We start from the raw sequence: 18,779 nt of genomic DNA on the forward strand, positions 1-18,779 counted from the left end.
CGCGCAACCGCCACTTAAAGGTACCTACCAAGCGGTTCGTTTTTTCGCGTTACCCAGAAACGCTTTCGATTCGGACTCATTCGGGTACAACGCAGTCAAGAAAGGCTTTCAGCCGAGTGAATACGGGAATCGCCGTGGCATTTGTTTCGATTATCTTATGCCCATTAAGGATGTTTGGGAGATACATTAAATTAGTCAGTATTTATTAAAAACTTCTAGATTATTTTAACAAGATTCCTAAGGTACCCCGAAATATTTGTAGCCGCTTTACTGAGCCGTTCAAAAGTTATAACAGTTTCTATGTATAATAAATTTAGATATAGTTCAATGGTAAACATGCTATCGCTTCAATTTAAGTACATAGAGAGATAGTATTAAAAGAATAGCAAGAATCATCTATAAATTTATCAACTAGTAGATTAAGTATCTAAAAAGCCCATACGTATTTAATATTTACTACTTACAGAATCGTTTATTAAAAAAAGAATATATATATAAATACGCAAGATTCACGCTATTACCGAAGTCGGATTGTACCTCCTATACAACCTTAATAAATGATTCTACCGAAATTTATTTACTCGTCGCGAGATCCGCGCATAAAAAAAGTTTCAAACAAATCTTTTACATGATAGTCACCGCGGCATTTCTCAAAGGCATATGTCGTAAAAATAAGGCAAGATCAGTCTTAGGGAATTAAGGAAGTTTCGAAGTTGCTTTTGTTTGTTTACAGGCATAACAGTGGAGGAAAATACTTGGCTCAATATGGCTCGTCAATATTTTTAGAATGCATCTCTCATTCTCCAATGTATAGCATGAATAACGGGATTGCATCGAAAAATCTCTGTTTATTGTTAGTATTAGATTATGTTACTAATTAAACTGTACACTAAATATTATTTATTCGAGATGACTTCTCTTTATTATATTAATACAACGTGTCAGGTAAAGAGCAGCAAATCAAATCATATAGGAAAAACAAAACAAAAACGTTTTTAATAAACAAACCGAAAGATACGATTCGATACAATCGATCATACCAAGTATGAGACGATATTTTAATTTTGATATACATATTTCAATAGTTAGTAACAAACGTTCGACAGATTTACAAATTTCTTGCAAAAATACTTCTTCCTAATCTCTATTCGTACATGTAAACAATCTATGGGCTCTATTTACCTTCCTAATGAAAGAATCTTTAGCTTCAGCAAGTTCGATTAGTAAACTGTCCTCATAAAACGATGCTCGCATAATTATTCACACAAATTTGAAACATCATTTTTTTTTATTCAAGCAAAACGGTGCTGGTACGATTGTTGACGAAGACTTGTCTAGTCCGATATGGCTCGCGATTCCACGTGATCGAACGCACTAGTCAGACAGACGTAAACAGACCGAAATCATAGTTGCGACTAATGCAGACGAGAAGTCAAGCATTGTGGCTTGGAGCATTAATTGCGCCGATTGTACAGGTACGCGCGCGTACGTGCGAAGGAACCTGAATTACGGGGTTCCTGAACGCGAAAATGTGTGCGTCGGAGGCGCGCGAAGGCATGAGAAAAGAACAGAAAGAAAAGAACCGCAAAGAGATGCAAAGATGCTTGCTGGTTATTTATAGGTTGGGCCCGGTTTCGAAGCCCTTCAAGGGTCCTGTCTCTCTCTCTATCCCTCGAGTTCCCTATCGTCGGTAGCGAAGGGCAGCACAAAAAAGACGTAAAGTAACCGGCCATGGACGATCTTTATTATTCCCCATCATTATTCGTTCGATGCACCGCGGAGAAGTCGTAACAGGTGCAACTTGATCACTTTCTCGCCTGGCGCCTCTGTTGCTTCTCTTCTGTCCCGATTTGCTCGATTTGCCGTCGCGAGACTTCTTCGTGAAAGACGAGATACGCTGACGGTACTCCGCGAGTTTTACTTTCGTTGGATCTCGCGAGCACTCGATAGCAAACTGTGCGAGGCAAACGAAGAGCTCGAGATTCGAGCTTTTCTTTTACTTCGTTTCGATTAAATACAACCGTATGATGTTTTAAGGGAGTCGATAATTTGAGACTGAGAAAAGGTACTGATATTTCGGAACTTTTTCTAAGGATATTTAACCCTTTGCACTCGAGAAGTGATTCTCGATAATCGTCATCAGGTTTGACGCGGTAAATCAACCAGCAAATAATGTTTGTTTAGGTTTCGTTTCTTTAAAACTCGAAGTTTCATAAATAAAATGAGTGTCGATGAAGTAAAGGTGATCTGATTCTCAAATCTCGAATTAGTTTGCGATCGTCACGGTATAAAATGCTAAGAAAGCATCTCGAGTTGCTAGTAGATATCAGAAAAAAAGGTACTCGAGTGCAAAGGGTTAATTCTATACTAATCTGTAAGAAAGCATCTCGAGTTGCTAGTAGATATCAGAAAAAAAGTACTCGAGTGCAAAGGGTTAATCTATACTAATCCGTACTAATATTATAAAGAGGTGGAATATATAAGTATTATAAAGAGTTTGTGGGGTAGTTTATAATTATAAAAATACACATCTTTTTCCTTAACAATCTTCTCTTAATAAAACAAGAATTTTTAGAAACGAGACGAATATTGCTACGATTGTATTATACATCAGATTTAAAAAAAAAATACTAATTTCTTTGTTTCTAAAAGTTCTTGTTTTATTCGATTGTGACTATTAAGAATAGTCGTGTTTCGAGGATGCTTCTATTTTCTATGTGGATCGATACATTTTTATGAAGATCGACAGAAATATTGTATAAAGTGCATGCTTTAGATTAAATGTATGGAATATTTATATCAGACACTTAATATCGTCAGAATAAATTGTGACAGAACTGAAGGACAGTGCAAAACATAAAAAAAATCCCGAATCAGTAAACACATTTAATGATACGTCACAAGAAAAAAATGACATTTTAAAGTCATTGATGGTGTTTTAAACGGAATAAGGTATCTTCATAATTATAATATTGTAGCTGATGAAAATACAAATTCAAACACGCACAATATGTTTGACTGTGTACTTTGGAGTATGATTTTATCAAATTGATTTCTTACGAGGTAATCGGAAAATGGTGAGATAATTTTTTGCCTACCATATAGTATATCCCCGTCAAAACCGAACATTTTCCTCGTGGAAAATATTTTCGTATCATTAATAGCTCAACGAAGATATTTTAGATACACGCTATATATTAAAATTTGCATTGAATAATCATTGCACTGGAACATCAAGTTTTTTCAATTGGTCGCCACAAAATCTCACAAACTATTGGTCACATTGACAGTAAATACTTTTAAATATATCACCTGAAATGTTTCTTGAAATATTGCTGTTTCGGAATACCTGTTAATTATAAAATTGTTCTTTTTTAACAAGTTTTGTCACTCAACTGACATTTTCTAAGGCTACAGCTTAGACACTGACACCGTTGATGCATATAACGCATGCCGTATGATATAATGAAAACCAACACTGGAAAAGTTTGCTAGACCTGCGATATTGATTTACGCGTCGACGATTAATTATTTTAACGTTCGTAGGACAAGTTTCGTGGAATCATAGCGAAACTGCATCTAAAAGGAGGCTGCGGCCCTATCGACGAGTTCTTTCGGTTTCCCTCTGAAAAATCTGAAAGACAGGAGAATCGAGTTAGTCGCTCGCGGTGGAATAATTCATGGATCGGGCCTGGAACGTAGACCAGTACTTCCGCGCTTTATTCCGTTGCTCGTTAATTCACGGACTTTTCCGTTGAGTGAATCGCCTCCTCCCTCGCTGCGAGCCCAACGTAAAACGACGGCTATAATCGCCCGGACAGCCGGACGGGATTTTTCCTTTAGGACATTTATGGTCGCCGGGGCCTGAGATACGGTCCATTGTACTCTTTTTCACCGCGATCGTATATTTTCTGTATGCATAGTGATGCACCGCGGCTCTGTCTGCCCATTGCAACCGTATTCTACTACCAAGCTTTTCTACTCGTGTTTGCACTTTGACGTTTACGGACACTTTGTTAACCGCTTGTTGCTTTAACCCGTTCACACAATTAGCGGGCCGAGATCGTTTGCATTCGAATGCCGAGAAAGCTCGTATCGTTCATGAAGCGTTTATCTTATCAGATTTCAACCCTTTCTTTCGTGATTTTTCACTTTGCGAGACAAACATTTGATTTTTGGTCAGCAGGCTCATTGAATTATTACGTATTTTTAACGTTGTTTTCGAACTCCAACATTGGCCAGGCTGGCTGTTACGATACGCTACATTTAGCACACTGTGAGCGTACGATTGAAAGTTCATTAACCTTTCGACCGAGACACGATTTTTGCTAGAAATTCTAAGAAGCGTAAAAGTGCGAATTTAAAAAAAAAATCAGCTTATATGGAATGATAAAACGGAACTTTTTTATATTCACAGTTTATTCGTAGAGCTTCTTTTCTGTGCATCGCACTGTTACCAGTGACTGCAGCCGCATAAGTTACACCACATGCTTGTTGCTCGAGGTTCTTCTGGTCAGCAAGTTCAACGCTTCTATCGTTCTACCACCGACAAGGCGTTGTCCACGAGCATCCTTAGACGGCAGGAAGAAAAAGAGCGAACGTGCGCGGTGAAATTCCCACGGGTCGCATCGTTATTCCGGAATCCGTGTGGAACGAGCATCGCGAGAACAATCGCTGATAATTGCTGATAATGGACGACCTCTGACATCGACGAGCGCGTGCCTTTTTACCGAAAATTACGATCAGCCCTCCTGTTTTTTTTTTCTCTTCCGCCTTTCCACCTAGCAATTTTGTCTAAGCTCACAGGTTCAACGAACCTACGTTCGAGGTTGATCCATCTCAAAGGCTGTAATTTTTGTATCAATTAGAGACATGAGGGGACGTACTAGATTGTCCCATGAGTTCCCGGACACTTGCTACCAATAAATCATTTTCTGCCAATTGTTCAATTCCGATTTGGATCAAATGTCATAAAGAATTTTTAATGTCAAAAATTCAAGCATCAAATGCCTGGAAACTTATGGGACAACCTAGTATGTACGTCTGGGGAAACGAACTGAATGTGTTCTGAACGTGCGTTTCCGGTGAATTGTCTGTGAAGCGAATATTTAGAGTTTCCACTTTGAGAACTACGAATGAAACTAACAGACTACAAAATAAAATAGGAGTTTGTTGCTTTAACCGGTGAGACATTTTTTTTTTAGAAGGTAAGTTCGATAGGATGAACTGATATCGCAAAGACGTGGTTTCTATTGAATAATATGTAAAATTAATATTTAGTTTTCACTGAAATTCTATGAAAATAATATATGAATTAGGTCTTAAACTTGTAAGTCGTTTTTTTGTTTGATTAAAGACTACCAAAATTTACTCTATTTATTATATGCTATAAATTCCGATGAAACTGAGACGTATTTTAATGCAATTGATTTATGCTCAGAGCTAATATTGTTGTATCAAAATATTGTAAGAAACGTCTTCGTATGATTTGAAATTTATCAAGACAAATCCTACCATTATTTATCAATTTTTCCCATCGTTTTAGACCCAATTTTTATGAACATTAATATTAGCTTCGATTACATCTCGATTTAATTTCATTGCACACTCGACTATGTTAAAAAATATATCTTCGTATAATACTGTTTTTGCTACTGTAATATATTTCTTTTCTTACGTTATTATATTCTTGTACTTCTTTGTGCTATTTTCAATATTGTTTTTCGATACTTCCCTATATGTATACATATATTACTATACATACTTTTTGGAAATCAGTTGCTTATTTAAGCAATCAATGATTCATACTACTTTGCAAGAAAGTTTTGAATCTAGTCATAGCAAAGATTTCGTGTAAAGATAGGAAATTGGTTTTCGGAAATATAATTAATAATCGGACAGATATAATCTCCGGAGAGTAGTTGAAGATACTCGAATGATTATTTACATAAACATGTGTTCTAAATTATTCAAATCATTTACAACTGTAATAAAGTAAGGTAAATCATGTTCATGTTCCACTGATACATTACGCTTGAATTCTACCGCTACTATACGATTGCATTTCCCTGATACCAATGACAACTTACATCGATACCTGTTCGATATCTCGACGTACTACTTGGAACTGGTGTGTTAATATGTCAACACCGCAACACCGCTGTTAATATGTCTGATTTAAGAATGTTTGGGAGATATATTAAAAGAGTATTTATTAACAAAATTATAGATTATTTTAACAAGTTTTTCCAAAAATTTAGAGTCGTTTTACTAAGCCGTTCAAAAGTTATAACAGTTTCTATGTATAACAAATTTACACGTAGTTAAACGGAAAGCATGACATCACGTTAATTCAAATAGAGAAATAGTATTAAAAAAATAGCAGGAATAATCTATAAATTTATCAACTAGTAGATTAAGTGCCAAAACATCCTATACGTAAATAATACTTACTACATATAGAATTGTCTATTTAAAAAGAAAGATAAAAATACGTCAGATTTACGCAATTACAAAGACATTCTATTAATTAAAATTTCATGTACATTTGTCACTGATTGTACCTCCCACACATCCTTAAAACAAAAGAAGCCATCCGTGCTATGGAACGTATCAAAGTTTAGAGTTCTTATCGATGCATACTCTAATATGCTGCGAAACTACTAATTCTGTAAGATACTAATTGTGCTCCGTACAATGATTTCCAGGGTTCCAGGAACGATGTTCAACAAAATTTGGACTTCTTTCTTTCTCTCTCGAATGACTTTTTTTCAGATCGTATGTCGATTGAGATATTAATAGAGGAACCAGTCGCTGGCCATTCGCGTGGAAAAGTATAGCGTGCATGCTTCAAAAGAGGACGAAGACAATGTCGTGCGTGCCGCAGATGCAGCAAGGTCGGGAGTCTCCAGAGATGATTTGCAACCATCGGAAATGTTCTGTTTCTCGTCGCTTCAGATATACAACAGAGTCTATTTTGCTTCGCTTATCGTCGTCGACACATCAAACCTTGATATATGTATCCGCTAATAATATCTGCTAATTCCTGTAATGATAAGAATGAGGATGTTTTGAAGATACATCATTATATTTTCCCACAAATGACACCTGAAGAGTGATTAATGAATACACAGAGCAACTGATCTCCGTCCTGAATGCGAGTATTACAACGTCGAAAACTGAACAATCACTCCCTCGTTGTATTTTTATATTTTAACAAGTAACGACCTGTCTTCGGATTTGTTTAAAAACATCAAACATGTCTCAGTTTCACCAGAATGTGTAGCATGCGACAAGTATTAGAATAAATTTTGATAGTCTTTAATCGCACAAAAAATTCTTACGATATTAAAATGTTATTGCTATTTTACTACGTATTATAGATTGTCATTCATACTTTTATTTAAGATGAAAACTCTAAATATTCGTTTACAGATTATTTAGAATACCATTAGTTCGCTTGTTTGAGCATATGTTTGATTATACAATAAGTTTCAAATCATTACAAGGCATTTTTGAAGCAACCGTTCATTCCAATTATTTTTCCCATATCGCTCCAAAAAAAAAAAGATAGAAACACTTAACTTAGATCTGCATTGCCAAGAACAGCGCAACTCATTACGCTAATTAATTTACGTTGAAAGGGTTATCTAAATTGAATTTAGAATTCTGAAAAATATAGGCCAGAATACTCGCGGTTGTAATTGACACAGTAAATTGAACGGACACGACAGGTTTTCCCTCGGTTCGCGGTCTCATTGATTGGATTTCAGCGTTTCAATTAACTACCTCTGATAATTCCTGAACGCGAGTCAGAGTACCGGTACCTGTTGAACTGAATCACGAACATATTTTCACTACGAGGTACAACGATGTTAGTCGTACATAGGTTCAAGATCACTTTCGTGATAATGGCCTCGAGTAAGGAAACAGAACTTAACGTACTAATTGCGATATCACCGAGGGATCTCGATTCATGGTAATAAACGTAACAGCGCGTAATGAAACCTGTTCCATAGGATTCTACGGTGATTAACATACGTGGGTCGATCGTCGTTTCTGCATTACTCATAGGACGATACGGGACGTTCGTTGAAACTGTGTCGTTTCGATTCCACGTCCAAAATTTATGCCTGTCGTGGCCGTGAAGTATCGATTTTATAAAACTTCGCATCCGTCCTCTCTCTGCGACGCGACGTCGGAATACCGTTAGCGTTTCAGGGACTCATGATTGGTTTAAAGTATGCGCAGTCTTTGAATCGTTTTGATACAACGGAAGTGACAGGTTCACGATGTTCCTGAGAGTTTTTATCTCATTCTTCTCAAGTCTGTGGCAATCGGTGGAAGTTTTAATTTTTCGCGCGAGTAGATTAATCATTTGTTCATTCCTCAACGTGTTGGCTTTTGCTGTGGAGCTTGGACTTTCTATAAAGTAATTATTGCTTGTAGAGAAGAGTGCTATGCTAAACTAACAAAAAACATAGTGTATTGTATTGGTGGGACATTTGTAGAAAATCGTCACATTGAATGATAACAGGAAATTGAGGGTATCACTTTTTGCCTACTTTATAATTTGATAAATAAAGCATTCTGTAGTGTACAAATACAATTATTTGTTTCTTTCAATAATAATAATAATGTTCTATATTTAAATGAAATAGGTGTTCCAAACATCCTCGTATGATGATATACATATATGATGATAATATATATCCAATAGTGTAATAAAGAACATGACTGTTATTCCAACATATATTTGAAAAATTAATACAGTATTGTGTATAACTTTTCAGACACTCAATCACTAGGGGCACCATATTGTCTTCACGTCTGAACTTTTAAATGCAAAAAACTAACATTATCTGTTATATTTAAAGTAACGGTTACAGTGTTTCGAATATTAATAAATTTGAAGTCTATAATTTGTATAAGACAGTTTGGATATATTGGTTTTCCTCTCGTTTCTAACATACAATTAATAAACCTCTTACCTTTGCAATAGATGGTAAGAATTTACATTTTAATTGAACTTATTTATATCCAACATTTAATTTTATGCCACGTCCTTGACAATGAATCTTATTATTGGAAAATTTATTTTGTAACTTTTACAATTCGTTACATTAACGATACTCTTAAACAACTTAAGATGTTTTAGCGTAGGGAAAGAATTCCTGGAACGAGAGCCCCTTCTCTCTCGGCATAATTGCTACTTTCATTGAATGTTGTCGGATTCTGAGGATCCAGAGTACCTGGCCGAGTGGGAGGTGGAAGAGTTCTTCTTGGCAAGGTAACTGGCTGTAGGTCTTCCAAGTCGATTCCTTCATTTGTCAGACCTTATAACAATTATTCGTGCGTAAGTGTCGCTTGGTCTGGACCAGGTAGGAACGTGAACACTTAACCTGAAACTCTATTATTCTGATTTTCCCTTGATTGCTCTAATCTGAGCTGTTACACTTACAGGAGAAGGTAGATGGAATTTAATTGCTACTTAATTAATAAGCCTGAAAATTCCGAGAAATTTCCTAATGAACTTTTAAGCTACATACGTCTAACTAATGAGAGATGACCGCCTAGAGACTCCCTCCGAACCAACAGTAAAGGTATTCTAATCGTTGCATTTAAATAGTAGTATTGAAACGGTACTTTTCGAGTAGTAGCAGTTCGATAATAATATTCGAGTACTCATACATAAATTCAAATTTTGTCCACATTTTGAGTAATAATATTCGAATAGTAAAATTTTAGTAAAGGTATTCTAAACATTCCATTTATATAGTAGTATTCGAACAGTACTTCTCGAATATTAGCAGTTCAATAATAATATTCGAATAGTAAAATTTGAGTAACGATATTCTAATCACTGCATTTAAATAGTAGTATTGGAACAGTACTTTTCGAATAGTAGCAGTTCAATAATAATATTCAAATACTTTGTACATAAATTCAAATTTTGTCCACATTTTGAGTAATAATATTCGAATAGTAAAATTTGAGTAACGGTATTCTAATAATTGCATTTAAATAGTAGTAGTGGAACAGTACTTTTCGAGTAGTAGCAGTTCAATAATAACATTCGAGTACTCGTACATAAATTCAAACTCTGTCCTCGGTATCTACATGTATTCCGGTAGAATATTCTCATAGTCAAGGTCTTAATCTCTTCACGTTTCCCGTCGCCAGCATTCCGTGAAATAGCAAAAGCTTCTCGAGAGGTTTCGACAATCGAAAGAAGATCGTGTCCGCGGCAGCAGAAATGCGATCGGTGCGCTTGGTCCGGAGCGGCACCAGCTCCTCGACTCAGCATTGGCTCGGTGTAATGTGTAACAGCATCGAGCGTGTAACGACCGGGACACAGTTTGTGCCCCCTTCCACCTGGACGGAGCCACGATTCCTTGTTGTGTACCCGCGGACACGCATACGCACGCACGTGCAGGGGGTACCAGACTTACGTAGACGTTGAACACACACGTGGAAGCCAATTGGAGAGACTTGGCCAAGTCTTTATAAGTAGGAGCCATCCGCGTCCTCAGGACTTACTCCCTCTCGAGAACGTGGCGCGATCGGCAACCGATTTCCAGAATAGTTCCTGAAAACACCTCGGCTCGCGTCACTTGCGAGGATCTTGCGGCTCGCGGAGGATCGTGGATCGCCTTGGTGCTTGGAATTCGGATCTAATCGCGACATGAGGATCTATTCGAACTGAAGATTTTCCAGTTCTTCGATTCAAACTCTACGCGCAGGTGAGTGGTGATCGCTATCGATACCGTCGATTTTATATTTTCGACGAATCATCGAAATTAACGAATTCTATTAAGTGTTAGAAATTTTTATTAAAAAAAAAAAAAAAAAAAAAAAAAAGAAATATTGTGCCGCGAGTGAACGACCCAGAGCTGTCGTTTCAGTGCTTCTCCGAGTGTTTTCTTCGCGGACAAGGGCATTCTAAATACGTTGTCTCGCTTTTTCGGGGTGAACGTGCCGAAAATTATCCGGCAATTGCGAAACGTTTCCTAGACCACGAAAATAAACGCCTAACGAGAGGCTATATAAAAGATATTAGTATAGATTTAGACTTGGTTGCCGCGGGCAAACGATTCGGGGAGGGTTGTGAACGGGCGCTGTTGACTCTCTAATTACGATACATTAGATAACTGGAGTCGGTTCGAGGACTCGAGGCACGCGTTGACTCACTTGTTTCGTATTTTCTTCGCGTGCCGTAATAATCGGTGTAACGGTGACGTCAATATTTAGTGCGATTAACGAGATACGACGGAGTCCTTGCATACATCACCGCGAAATATATTTGGATATCATATACAGGAATCACAGATGACAAAGAGAGTTGGTTTATGTACATATTCCAATTCTCTTATTCGTACATTGGCTTATATGTACCGATAAATAATTTGTAAAAAATTGAAACAGTAAAATATTTTACAAATGGAACGATGTTTCGTCCTATTCTGCAAATGTATATTTCTATTTACCATTTGACTTACGTTTACGATTTACTCTTTGTACATTTTTAATTCGTTTAGGATTATTGACAGCCCAATAATCAATTTTACATTTTTCCCGATATACGAAACTGTTTTCTTAGAAATTAGTAAAGATATCGATTTCATTTGTACTACTGTTAAACGATACAAGGGGACTAATGTTTTAATGCGCAACAAATTTTGTTGAAGTAACTGTTCGGCAGGAAAAGGAGGCCCGCTGAATTTTTTAAATCGTACGTGATGCTCATTTATTGTTATTTGGATAGCTCCTGTAAAACTGAATAACATTTGATTAAACAGTCTTTTTAAATTATACATAGTCACGGAGTAATGGAGACAAAATGTGTCAAAAGAAAACTATTAAAACAGGGTTAATTTGTTGTATGATCAAAATCATGCTCTTCGACTTACAAACACTTATTTAATTTTTTACAAATATTCTCTCAAACAGATGATAACATGGATAAAATAACCGATGCACGAGCAGAATGTACTTTTTCATATTTTCCTTAGATATAGAAGCAATTTCCATACCTTTGTCTTTTGCGTAACTTCAAAAGAATCGAAATAGCTTACGATACTTGTCTGCTTTCATTTGAACAGCTCATTTTTCATTTTCGTTATAACTCTGTAACTAAGCGTAATAAAGAAAGTGTTATTTAGTTGTAAAAGCGTCATCCAAACAATACAAAATTAACATCACTTTGGATTAAAACAAATTTAAGGACTCCCCCCCTTTTTTTATCCAACAGTTACTCTACAAAGATGAATTGCGCGCCAAAAGATTAACCTCCTGTTTCATTTAGTTGTACGAAAACTGAAATCGATATCTTCATTATTCTCTGAAACATACAGCTTGTAACACTTTATACGGGACACCCTGTATATGAGGAAGGAGGATAACTTTGTAAGTAACTGTATACAACTAACATTACATACCATACAGGTAAAAATTAATTAATTAACCACCTAGTGTCTCTTTTGTGTATCTTTAAATAACATGAAAATCGATTAAATAATGCGTCTCATACTGATTTGGACAGCAGAACAAATTCGAAGAAATCAAATTTACACGACTTTTGATATTAGAATATCAATAGTTGAATAACGATATATAACGATATGGCAATATTCGAACAATAAAATTCAAATAGCGATATTCGAACAATGACATTCGAATGGTAATAGCGACGATATAAGATTAGTACGATTCGAACAGATTCTAAAACTGACACGATTTTTTTCACAAGCCGAAGAGGCCAGCGTCACGTAACTGTTTTACCGGGTTACAGACACGATTTACAAAGGCTACAGCGTGTCGATGACGGACGTGCGTCGGCCGAAAATCCCCCGGGTCGATTGTCGATTCGTGTCGCATCGACAGCGCGCCGAAAATCGCGGAGCTGTATTTGGATCGGCATTCCGGATCGGGTGGTCGAATCGATTCGCCGATCTCGGCATTGAATCGATTCATACAGGAGCCACACGCGATGCAACTGGCTTGTCCTCGACATTGCGTCGTCACGATCTCCGTCCACCGTAAATGGAGCCCTTTCTTAAGGCCGTCTAAAAGTATTTTTGGAGATAGAGTAATCATGATAGTACACACCGCGGAATACTAATCGGAAATTACTGATTCATCCTCTTGCAGTTGAAAGATTAGGACGCTCGTTTCGCTGCACGTTCATTCATTTATTGAAACGACTGATAACCCTCTTATTACGAACATTCCAATGCAGTGGGACGCGTGGAAACAAACTGACACGTTATTATTAAAAAGTACCGAAAATAAGTTGAAATTGGTTTTCGAGAAGAGTCTGTAGGATTTTGTGTTTTAACCCTTTGACGAGTACGGACGCACCGATGCGTTCTGGTACTGACGTGTCATAGAAATTGCGTCACTTTGAAAATACCAATTTTGTTGTTTAATTCTCACATGAGCATCGACTATCTATGTTAACATGTAATTATCTATCTATCTATCTATCTATCTATATATATATATATATATATATATATATATAAGAACGAAGCCCTGACTGATTACAATCAACGTCCAGGCTAAACCCTTGAACCTAGAAAGCTGACATTTTTCACAGAGGTTTCCTTTATGATGTATACAAGAAATAAGAAAGGATATTTCGAAATTCAACCCCTAATGGGGTAAAAAGGGGTTGCAACGTTTGTATGAGGAATATCTTATTTGTGGTCGGATTTGCTTGATACTTGGTCTTAATGCTCTTTGATAGAATTAATCAAACGCCGATTTCGGCATTTTAAAAAATTCAACGCTCGAGGGGGTGAAAAGGGGTTGTATATAAGGGGCACACCTAGTTCACAATAAAATAGTTTAGTATAGTCACCATATTTGCAACGCATTCGCATATTTAACAAACTATATTTCTGTGAAATGGCGCAATTACTATACCCAGCCCTGTATTTTGCTCGTAAATGCAACAAAGCTTACATCATTATTCTTCAGCTATCATTCTTTAATCATTATTCTTCAGCTGGGTAAGCACACTTTTCAAGGGGAGATCGAACGTTGAAAGCCTCAAGATTTCCAAAAAAGAAATAGAGAGACGTGTTTCCTCGTCGCACCTCGTATAATGGTCGGCGCTGTTGCTTCGTTGATTAATCGATGCAAAAATATTATACACATGTAACTTTTAATGGAATACCGAGATGCGGACTAACGTGGATCGGGTGAGATGCATTATGCACAAGGCGCGGATGCACACGGTGGTTTTTCACTTCCTTTAACGAGCCATTCTTCCCGTGTTTGCGATAAAAACTGGAAATCCTCGAAGGACATTCCATCCGTTCGTGCAGTTCGCGGCCAGGTCGATCGAAGACCGATGTTTTTCTGACGCTGACAGATTTATATCATTGTCCGTGGCGAAAATCGCGATCCACGGATGCCTTTTAGGTCAAAGTACTCTGAAAAGTTATAGATAATCTTTACGAGAATCGTATTTTAGAATACTATCAGCGAAACTAACGAACCACACGGTAAAATAGAATTTATGCCTTGAAGTTGTGAGACATTTTTGACACCAATCATTTATCTTTGAAAATTATTCTCTTCTCCGAACGATTTCAAATTTATCAAGGCAAATGCTGAGTTATTTACCAGGATTTATTTTCTCTTCTTCGATAGGTATATTTCTTTTCTTCGGATAGAATGACTTCCTACTACGAATTTATTTAATTAATTGATATTTATTAGATATAAAAATTTATCATTCTTCTCTATATCCATTTATCTACAATTATTCTAATCAGTTGTTAATTGAAACAATAAAAAATTCACACAACCCTAAGGGAGAGCTATCAAATCAGTTACGAAAATCGTGATTTTTGGTCATTCTTTGTGGTTAGAAATCACACTAAAATATAGCAATCTATAAAGCATGGAGTAATGAACATATTCAGACAATTTTATTTAGACAAAAACATTGTCTTTTTATTTTTATTATTCAAAATAAAAGACACAAGAAATCTGAATACTGTGCTGTATTTCATCGAAGAATTTATCAATTGTTGTTTACTGGTGTCAAAATAATATAACACAAGAAAAAACTAAAGTGATCCGAATCGAAGCACCTTATAGCTACTCAGATATTATTTTACTCGTATAAATTTTGGAATTGATTCAAGGCAATACACATTTAAATCAAATTACACAATCATGTCTTTCCCCTTAATACAACATTTTTTGTTAAATTACTAATCGTAAGATTTGATTAACAGTTTTATCTGTAAAAAACCCAACCGACTGATTTGAAAATATTTTATGCTCGGAGAGTTTAAATACACAAATATAAAGTTTCGTAATAGATAGGCATGGTTATCCATAAATGTGCAGACATCCGTAAGTCACACTTTAGCCTATGCCACTTCGTTAACGAATCGTTCTATGACCTTGCAACTCTTTTCTGCTGCTTCGTTTTCTATGCACGTGGATACTGACGCAGGTGTGACACGCAGAAAAAATGCAAAGTGAACAAAAGAATAACGATATCTCGTTATAGAGAAATCTATCACGGAAAACTCTCCGTTATTGACGAGACATGAAAGATCCGGTTTAATTGAGGCAGAACCTTGACGGATTCCAGAATTCGACGGAAAAACTCGGCGATTTTCCACGGGAAAAGAAAAATCTCGCATTGAGTCGGGTTATTATTATACGATTCTTCGCCTTGTTGGACAAAACCACGCGGTGACACGATTATATCGTTATTACTCTCACCGAGCGTGATTATCGTTCCATCCAACGATCCTCGTTATAACGCCATCATTTTTCTCGTTCCTCTCACCTAGCTAGTAATTGCCATCTAATGCGATCAAATTAATCGTTCGATAACTTCACTCGCGCTGTTAAACCTGTTCCAAACTTGAATCTAAATTAGAACCAGTAGGTAAAGTTACATTCAAAAAACATGGTTAGAAAATAAATAGTATCATAGATGTCTCTTTTTACTTTTTTTCGCTTTTTAATATTTGGGACATCTAAATACACGCGCGTCTTTCAGCGGTTAAAAATACCACCAAATTTTGGTAAGAATTTTCATTGTCAAGAAATACCAATGGTTCGACTAATTGCGAGTCTTATTCAGGAATATTTTAATCGTTGATTTAAATACATGATATTGTACTCTACATGATTTTCGTGTCTATGAACTGAAATAATTGTAAAATACCAAATATAGAATGCGTATAAGAAATTATACACAGAACGCAAAAAGAATGAATTCGAAACGCAAGGTTCCCGAACTATTTTAAATATTTCTTTTTACTTTGTTTTACTGACTTGTCACTTTTTCAAATTATATAGACCGTTCTAGTTGTGCATTACATAGTCACACGAAGCACGCATTATTTTAATATTAATTCTACGAAAGGAATAAAAATCCAAGAATCGAAATTGAAGCATCACATAGCTACAAAATTCATAAATACTATTTTACCTACGTCATCTTCGAAACTGGTCGAAGACGGTACATATGTATTCGAATCAAAATACACAACCACATCTTTCTTTCAATAAAAAATGTATCGTTGCCTTATGTACGTTCGATATAAACTATTTGCAGAGACACTTGCGAAGATTAAGTGCTCAAATATAAAATTTTGCGACAAACAGGCATGATTATCCATGCTGATCGACAAATGTAATTAACCAAACATTATACATTTTTCTTATAGGTAAATGTATCACGTATAGTGTTAGATGGAACACGCTATACATTAATTCGACATTGATGGGCCTGTGATAAATAGTCGGGAGACCGTGCCCCCCTTTGGGCATCAATCACGATTCATCGCACATTTTTCTATGGCCTAATAACGTTCGGAACAACGCTCGAAGATGGAAAATTCAATTTCCTACCGCGCCGAAACCGCAGCAGACATTCTTTTCTCGCGTATATAATCGGGGCCCGGCGATCTATCTCGACCAGGCCCCGTTATTAATAGCGCCAAACAAGGCCCACTTACGCGGACCCAGAGTCTCCCCTTATTGATTCACCGGTTGGTAATTACGCTCTATTTGCGTCGACGTCGAGTCCCCTATGGGATTTCTCATTTTCTCGAGCGTGATGCACGAGCATCGGGGGGCCTTGAACCTCGGTGGAACCGAGCCCGCATGCGATGTATGATAAATCTACGGTTAACGTTGCACGTTGGATCGCGGTCGTTGGCAAGGGAGATAATAAAAAAAAACGAGGGAGACGGAGTTAGCTGGACCGAGCTGAGACGGCTTGCACGTGCAATTTGCAAGTATCCCTTTAATTGCGAGCCGCCGAGGATACGATTACCGCGGGGTAAGGACACGTTACCGTGGACGAGACTTGGAAAATGCCCTGCTCGACCGTGTTGGTCAACGACGTCGACAACGGTGGGCTGCCGGATCGAAGACGATCGATTTGCACGCTTCAGGCCAAGGGATTTATGCGGGCTAGTTTAAAACGTTTTTTTCTTTCTTTATTTACAGGCTGTTCAGGCTATTACTAGCCAGCGTTTCTCTCGTAATTGGTACGTATGACATAAAAATGAAAGAGGAAAAATTTATATGTTTTTTGTGTGCAATGTAACCAGGTATATAGATCTTTCATATTTGTACTATTTTCGAAGAAATGAAGGTAACCTTCAGTTTTTTAAATGAAATGGTATATTTTTTGTAGAAAAATATGGTAGAGTATCGGATTCTAAATAAAAAAGTGTTCACCTTTATTAGCCTTAAACCTAATAAGTAACGAGTAATTTCAGTTTATTACTTGAAAATGTTCTTAACGTAACGTCAAGATGGAGATTCAAACAACTGTACTACGAATTCTTCGTAAAGAAAAACATCATCCCTGTCACGTAGCACTTCATCAGGAACTCCATGCCTGTACACATCCCTTTCCTGCGGAAATTTGTGGCAAGGTTGAATCTCCATCTTGATATTACGTTAAGCAAATTTTCAAGTAATAAACTGAAATTACTCGTTACCTATGAGGTTTAGGACTAATAAAGGTGAATACTTTTTTATTTAGAATTCGATACTCTACCATATTTTTGTATAAAAAATATATACCATTTCATTTAAAAACCTGAAGGTCACCTTCATTTCTCAGAAAAGGGTATAAATACTGTAAGGATATCTATTTCGAGGTTCGGCGTAAAACTGTCAAAATTCAAAGACAACCGACAACATACCACAGACAAAATCAAATCGCGATACAAAATACAAAATGAATGACTAATCAATCAATTAACATAATTAATCAAACATAACTGACAACTATAAAACGTATAAACATACCTAGTGGTTTTAAATATTAACATTCGTCCAACATTCACATTACAATGCATTACAATACGAAAGATTTATCTACCTGGTTACATTGCACATAAAAAACAGTATCACTTTTTCCTTTTTCAGTTTTTTGCCATGTGTACCACTTACGAGAAAAACGCTGGCTAGTAATAGCCTGAACACCCTGTATATTAAGGGGTCTTTCTGATGCGGCACGGACAGTCAAATTTTGTTTCATTTTACGAAAGTAAATATATTTAACCCTTTGCACTCGAGGCCTTTTTTTCTGGCATCTGTCAGCTACTCGAGATGCTTTCTTAGCATTTTATTGTCACGAATGCCAAGCTTAGATTTACTTCGAAAATGAGATCTCTAATTTGAGATTTTACTGCACCTTTTACTGACCTTTACTGCACTGACAATCATTTTATCGGCACTTCGAGTTCCAAAGAAATGAAACCTAAAGGAAACCTAGTGGC

At 36.6% G+C, this 18,779-nt stretch overlaps 1 protein-coding gene across 1 annotated transcript in view; it reads left to right on the plus strand.

The window, feature by feature from the left end:
- The first annotated feature begins 10,069 nt into the window (after positions 1-10,069).
- The window catches only part of LOC128881014 (mucin-2-like), a 32,020-nt gene continuing 23,310 nt past the window's right edge, over positions 10,070-18,779 (plus strand). The window contains 1 exon segment of the mRNA XM_054131651.1: positions 10,070-10,742. The gene's annotated coding sequence lies outside the window, so the exon portion shown is untranslated.

Source organism: Hylaeus volcanicus, chromosome 8 (genome assembly GCF_026283585.1).
Source record: "Hylaeus volcanicus isolate JK05 chromosome 8, UHH_iyHylVolc1.0_haploid, whole genome shotgun sequence".
In the NCBI taxonomy this organism is placed as follows: domain Eukaryota; kingdom Metazoa; phylum Arthropoda; class Insecta; order Hymenoptera; family Colletidae; genus Hylaeus; species Hylaeus volcanicus.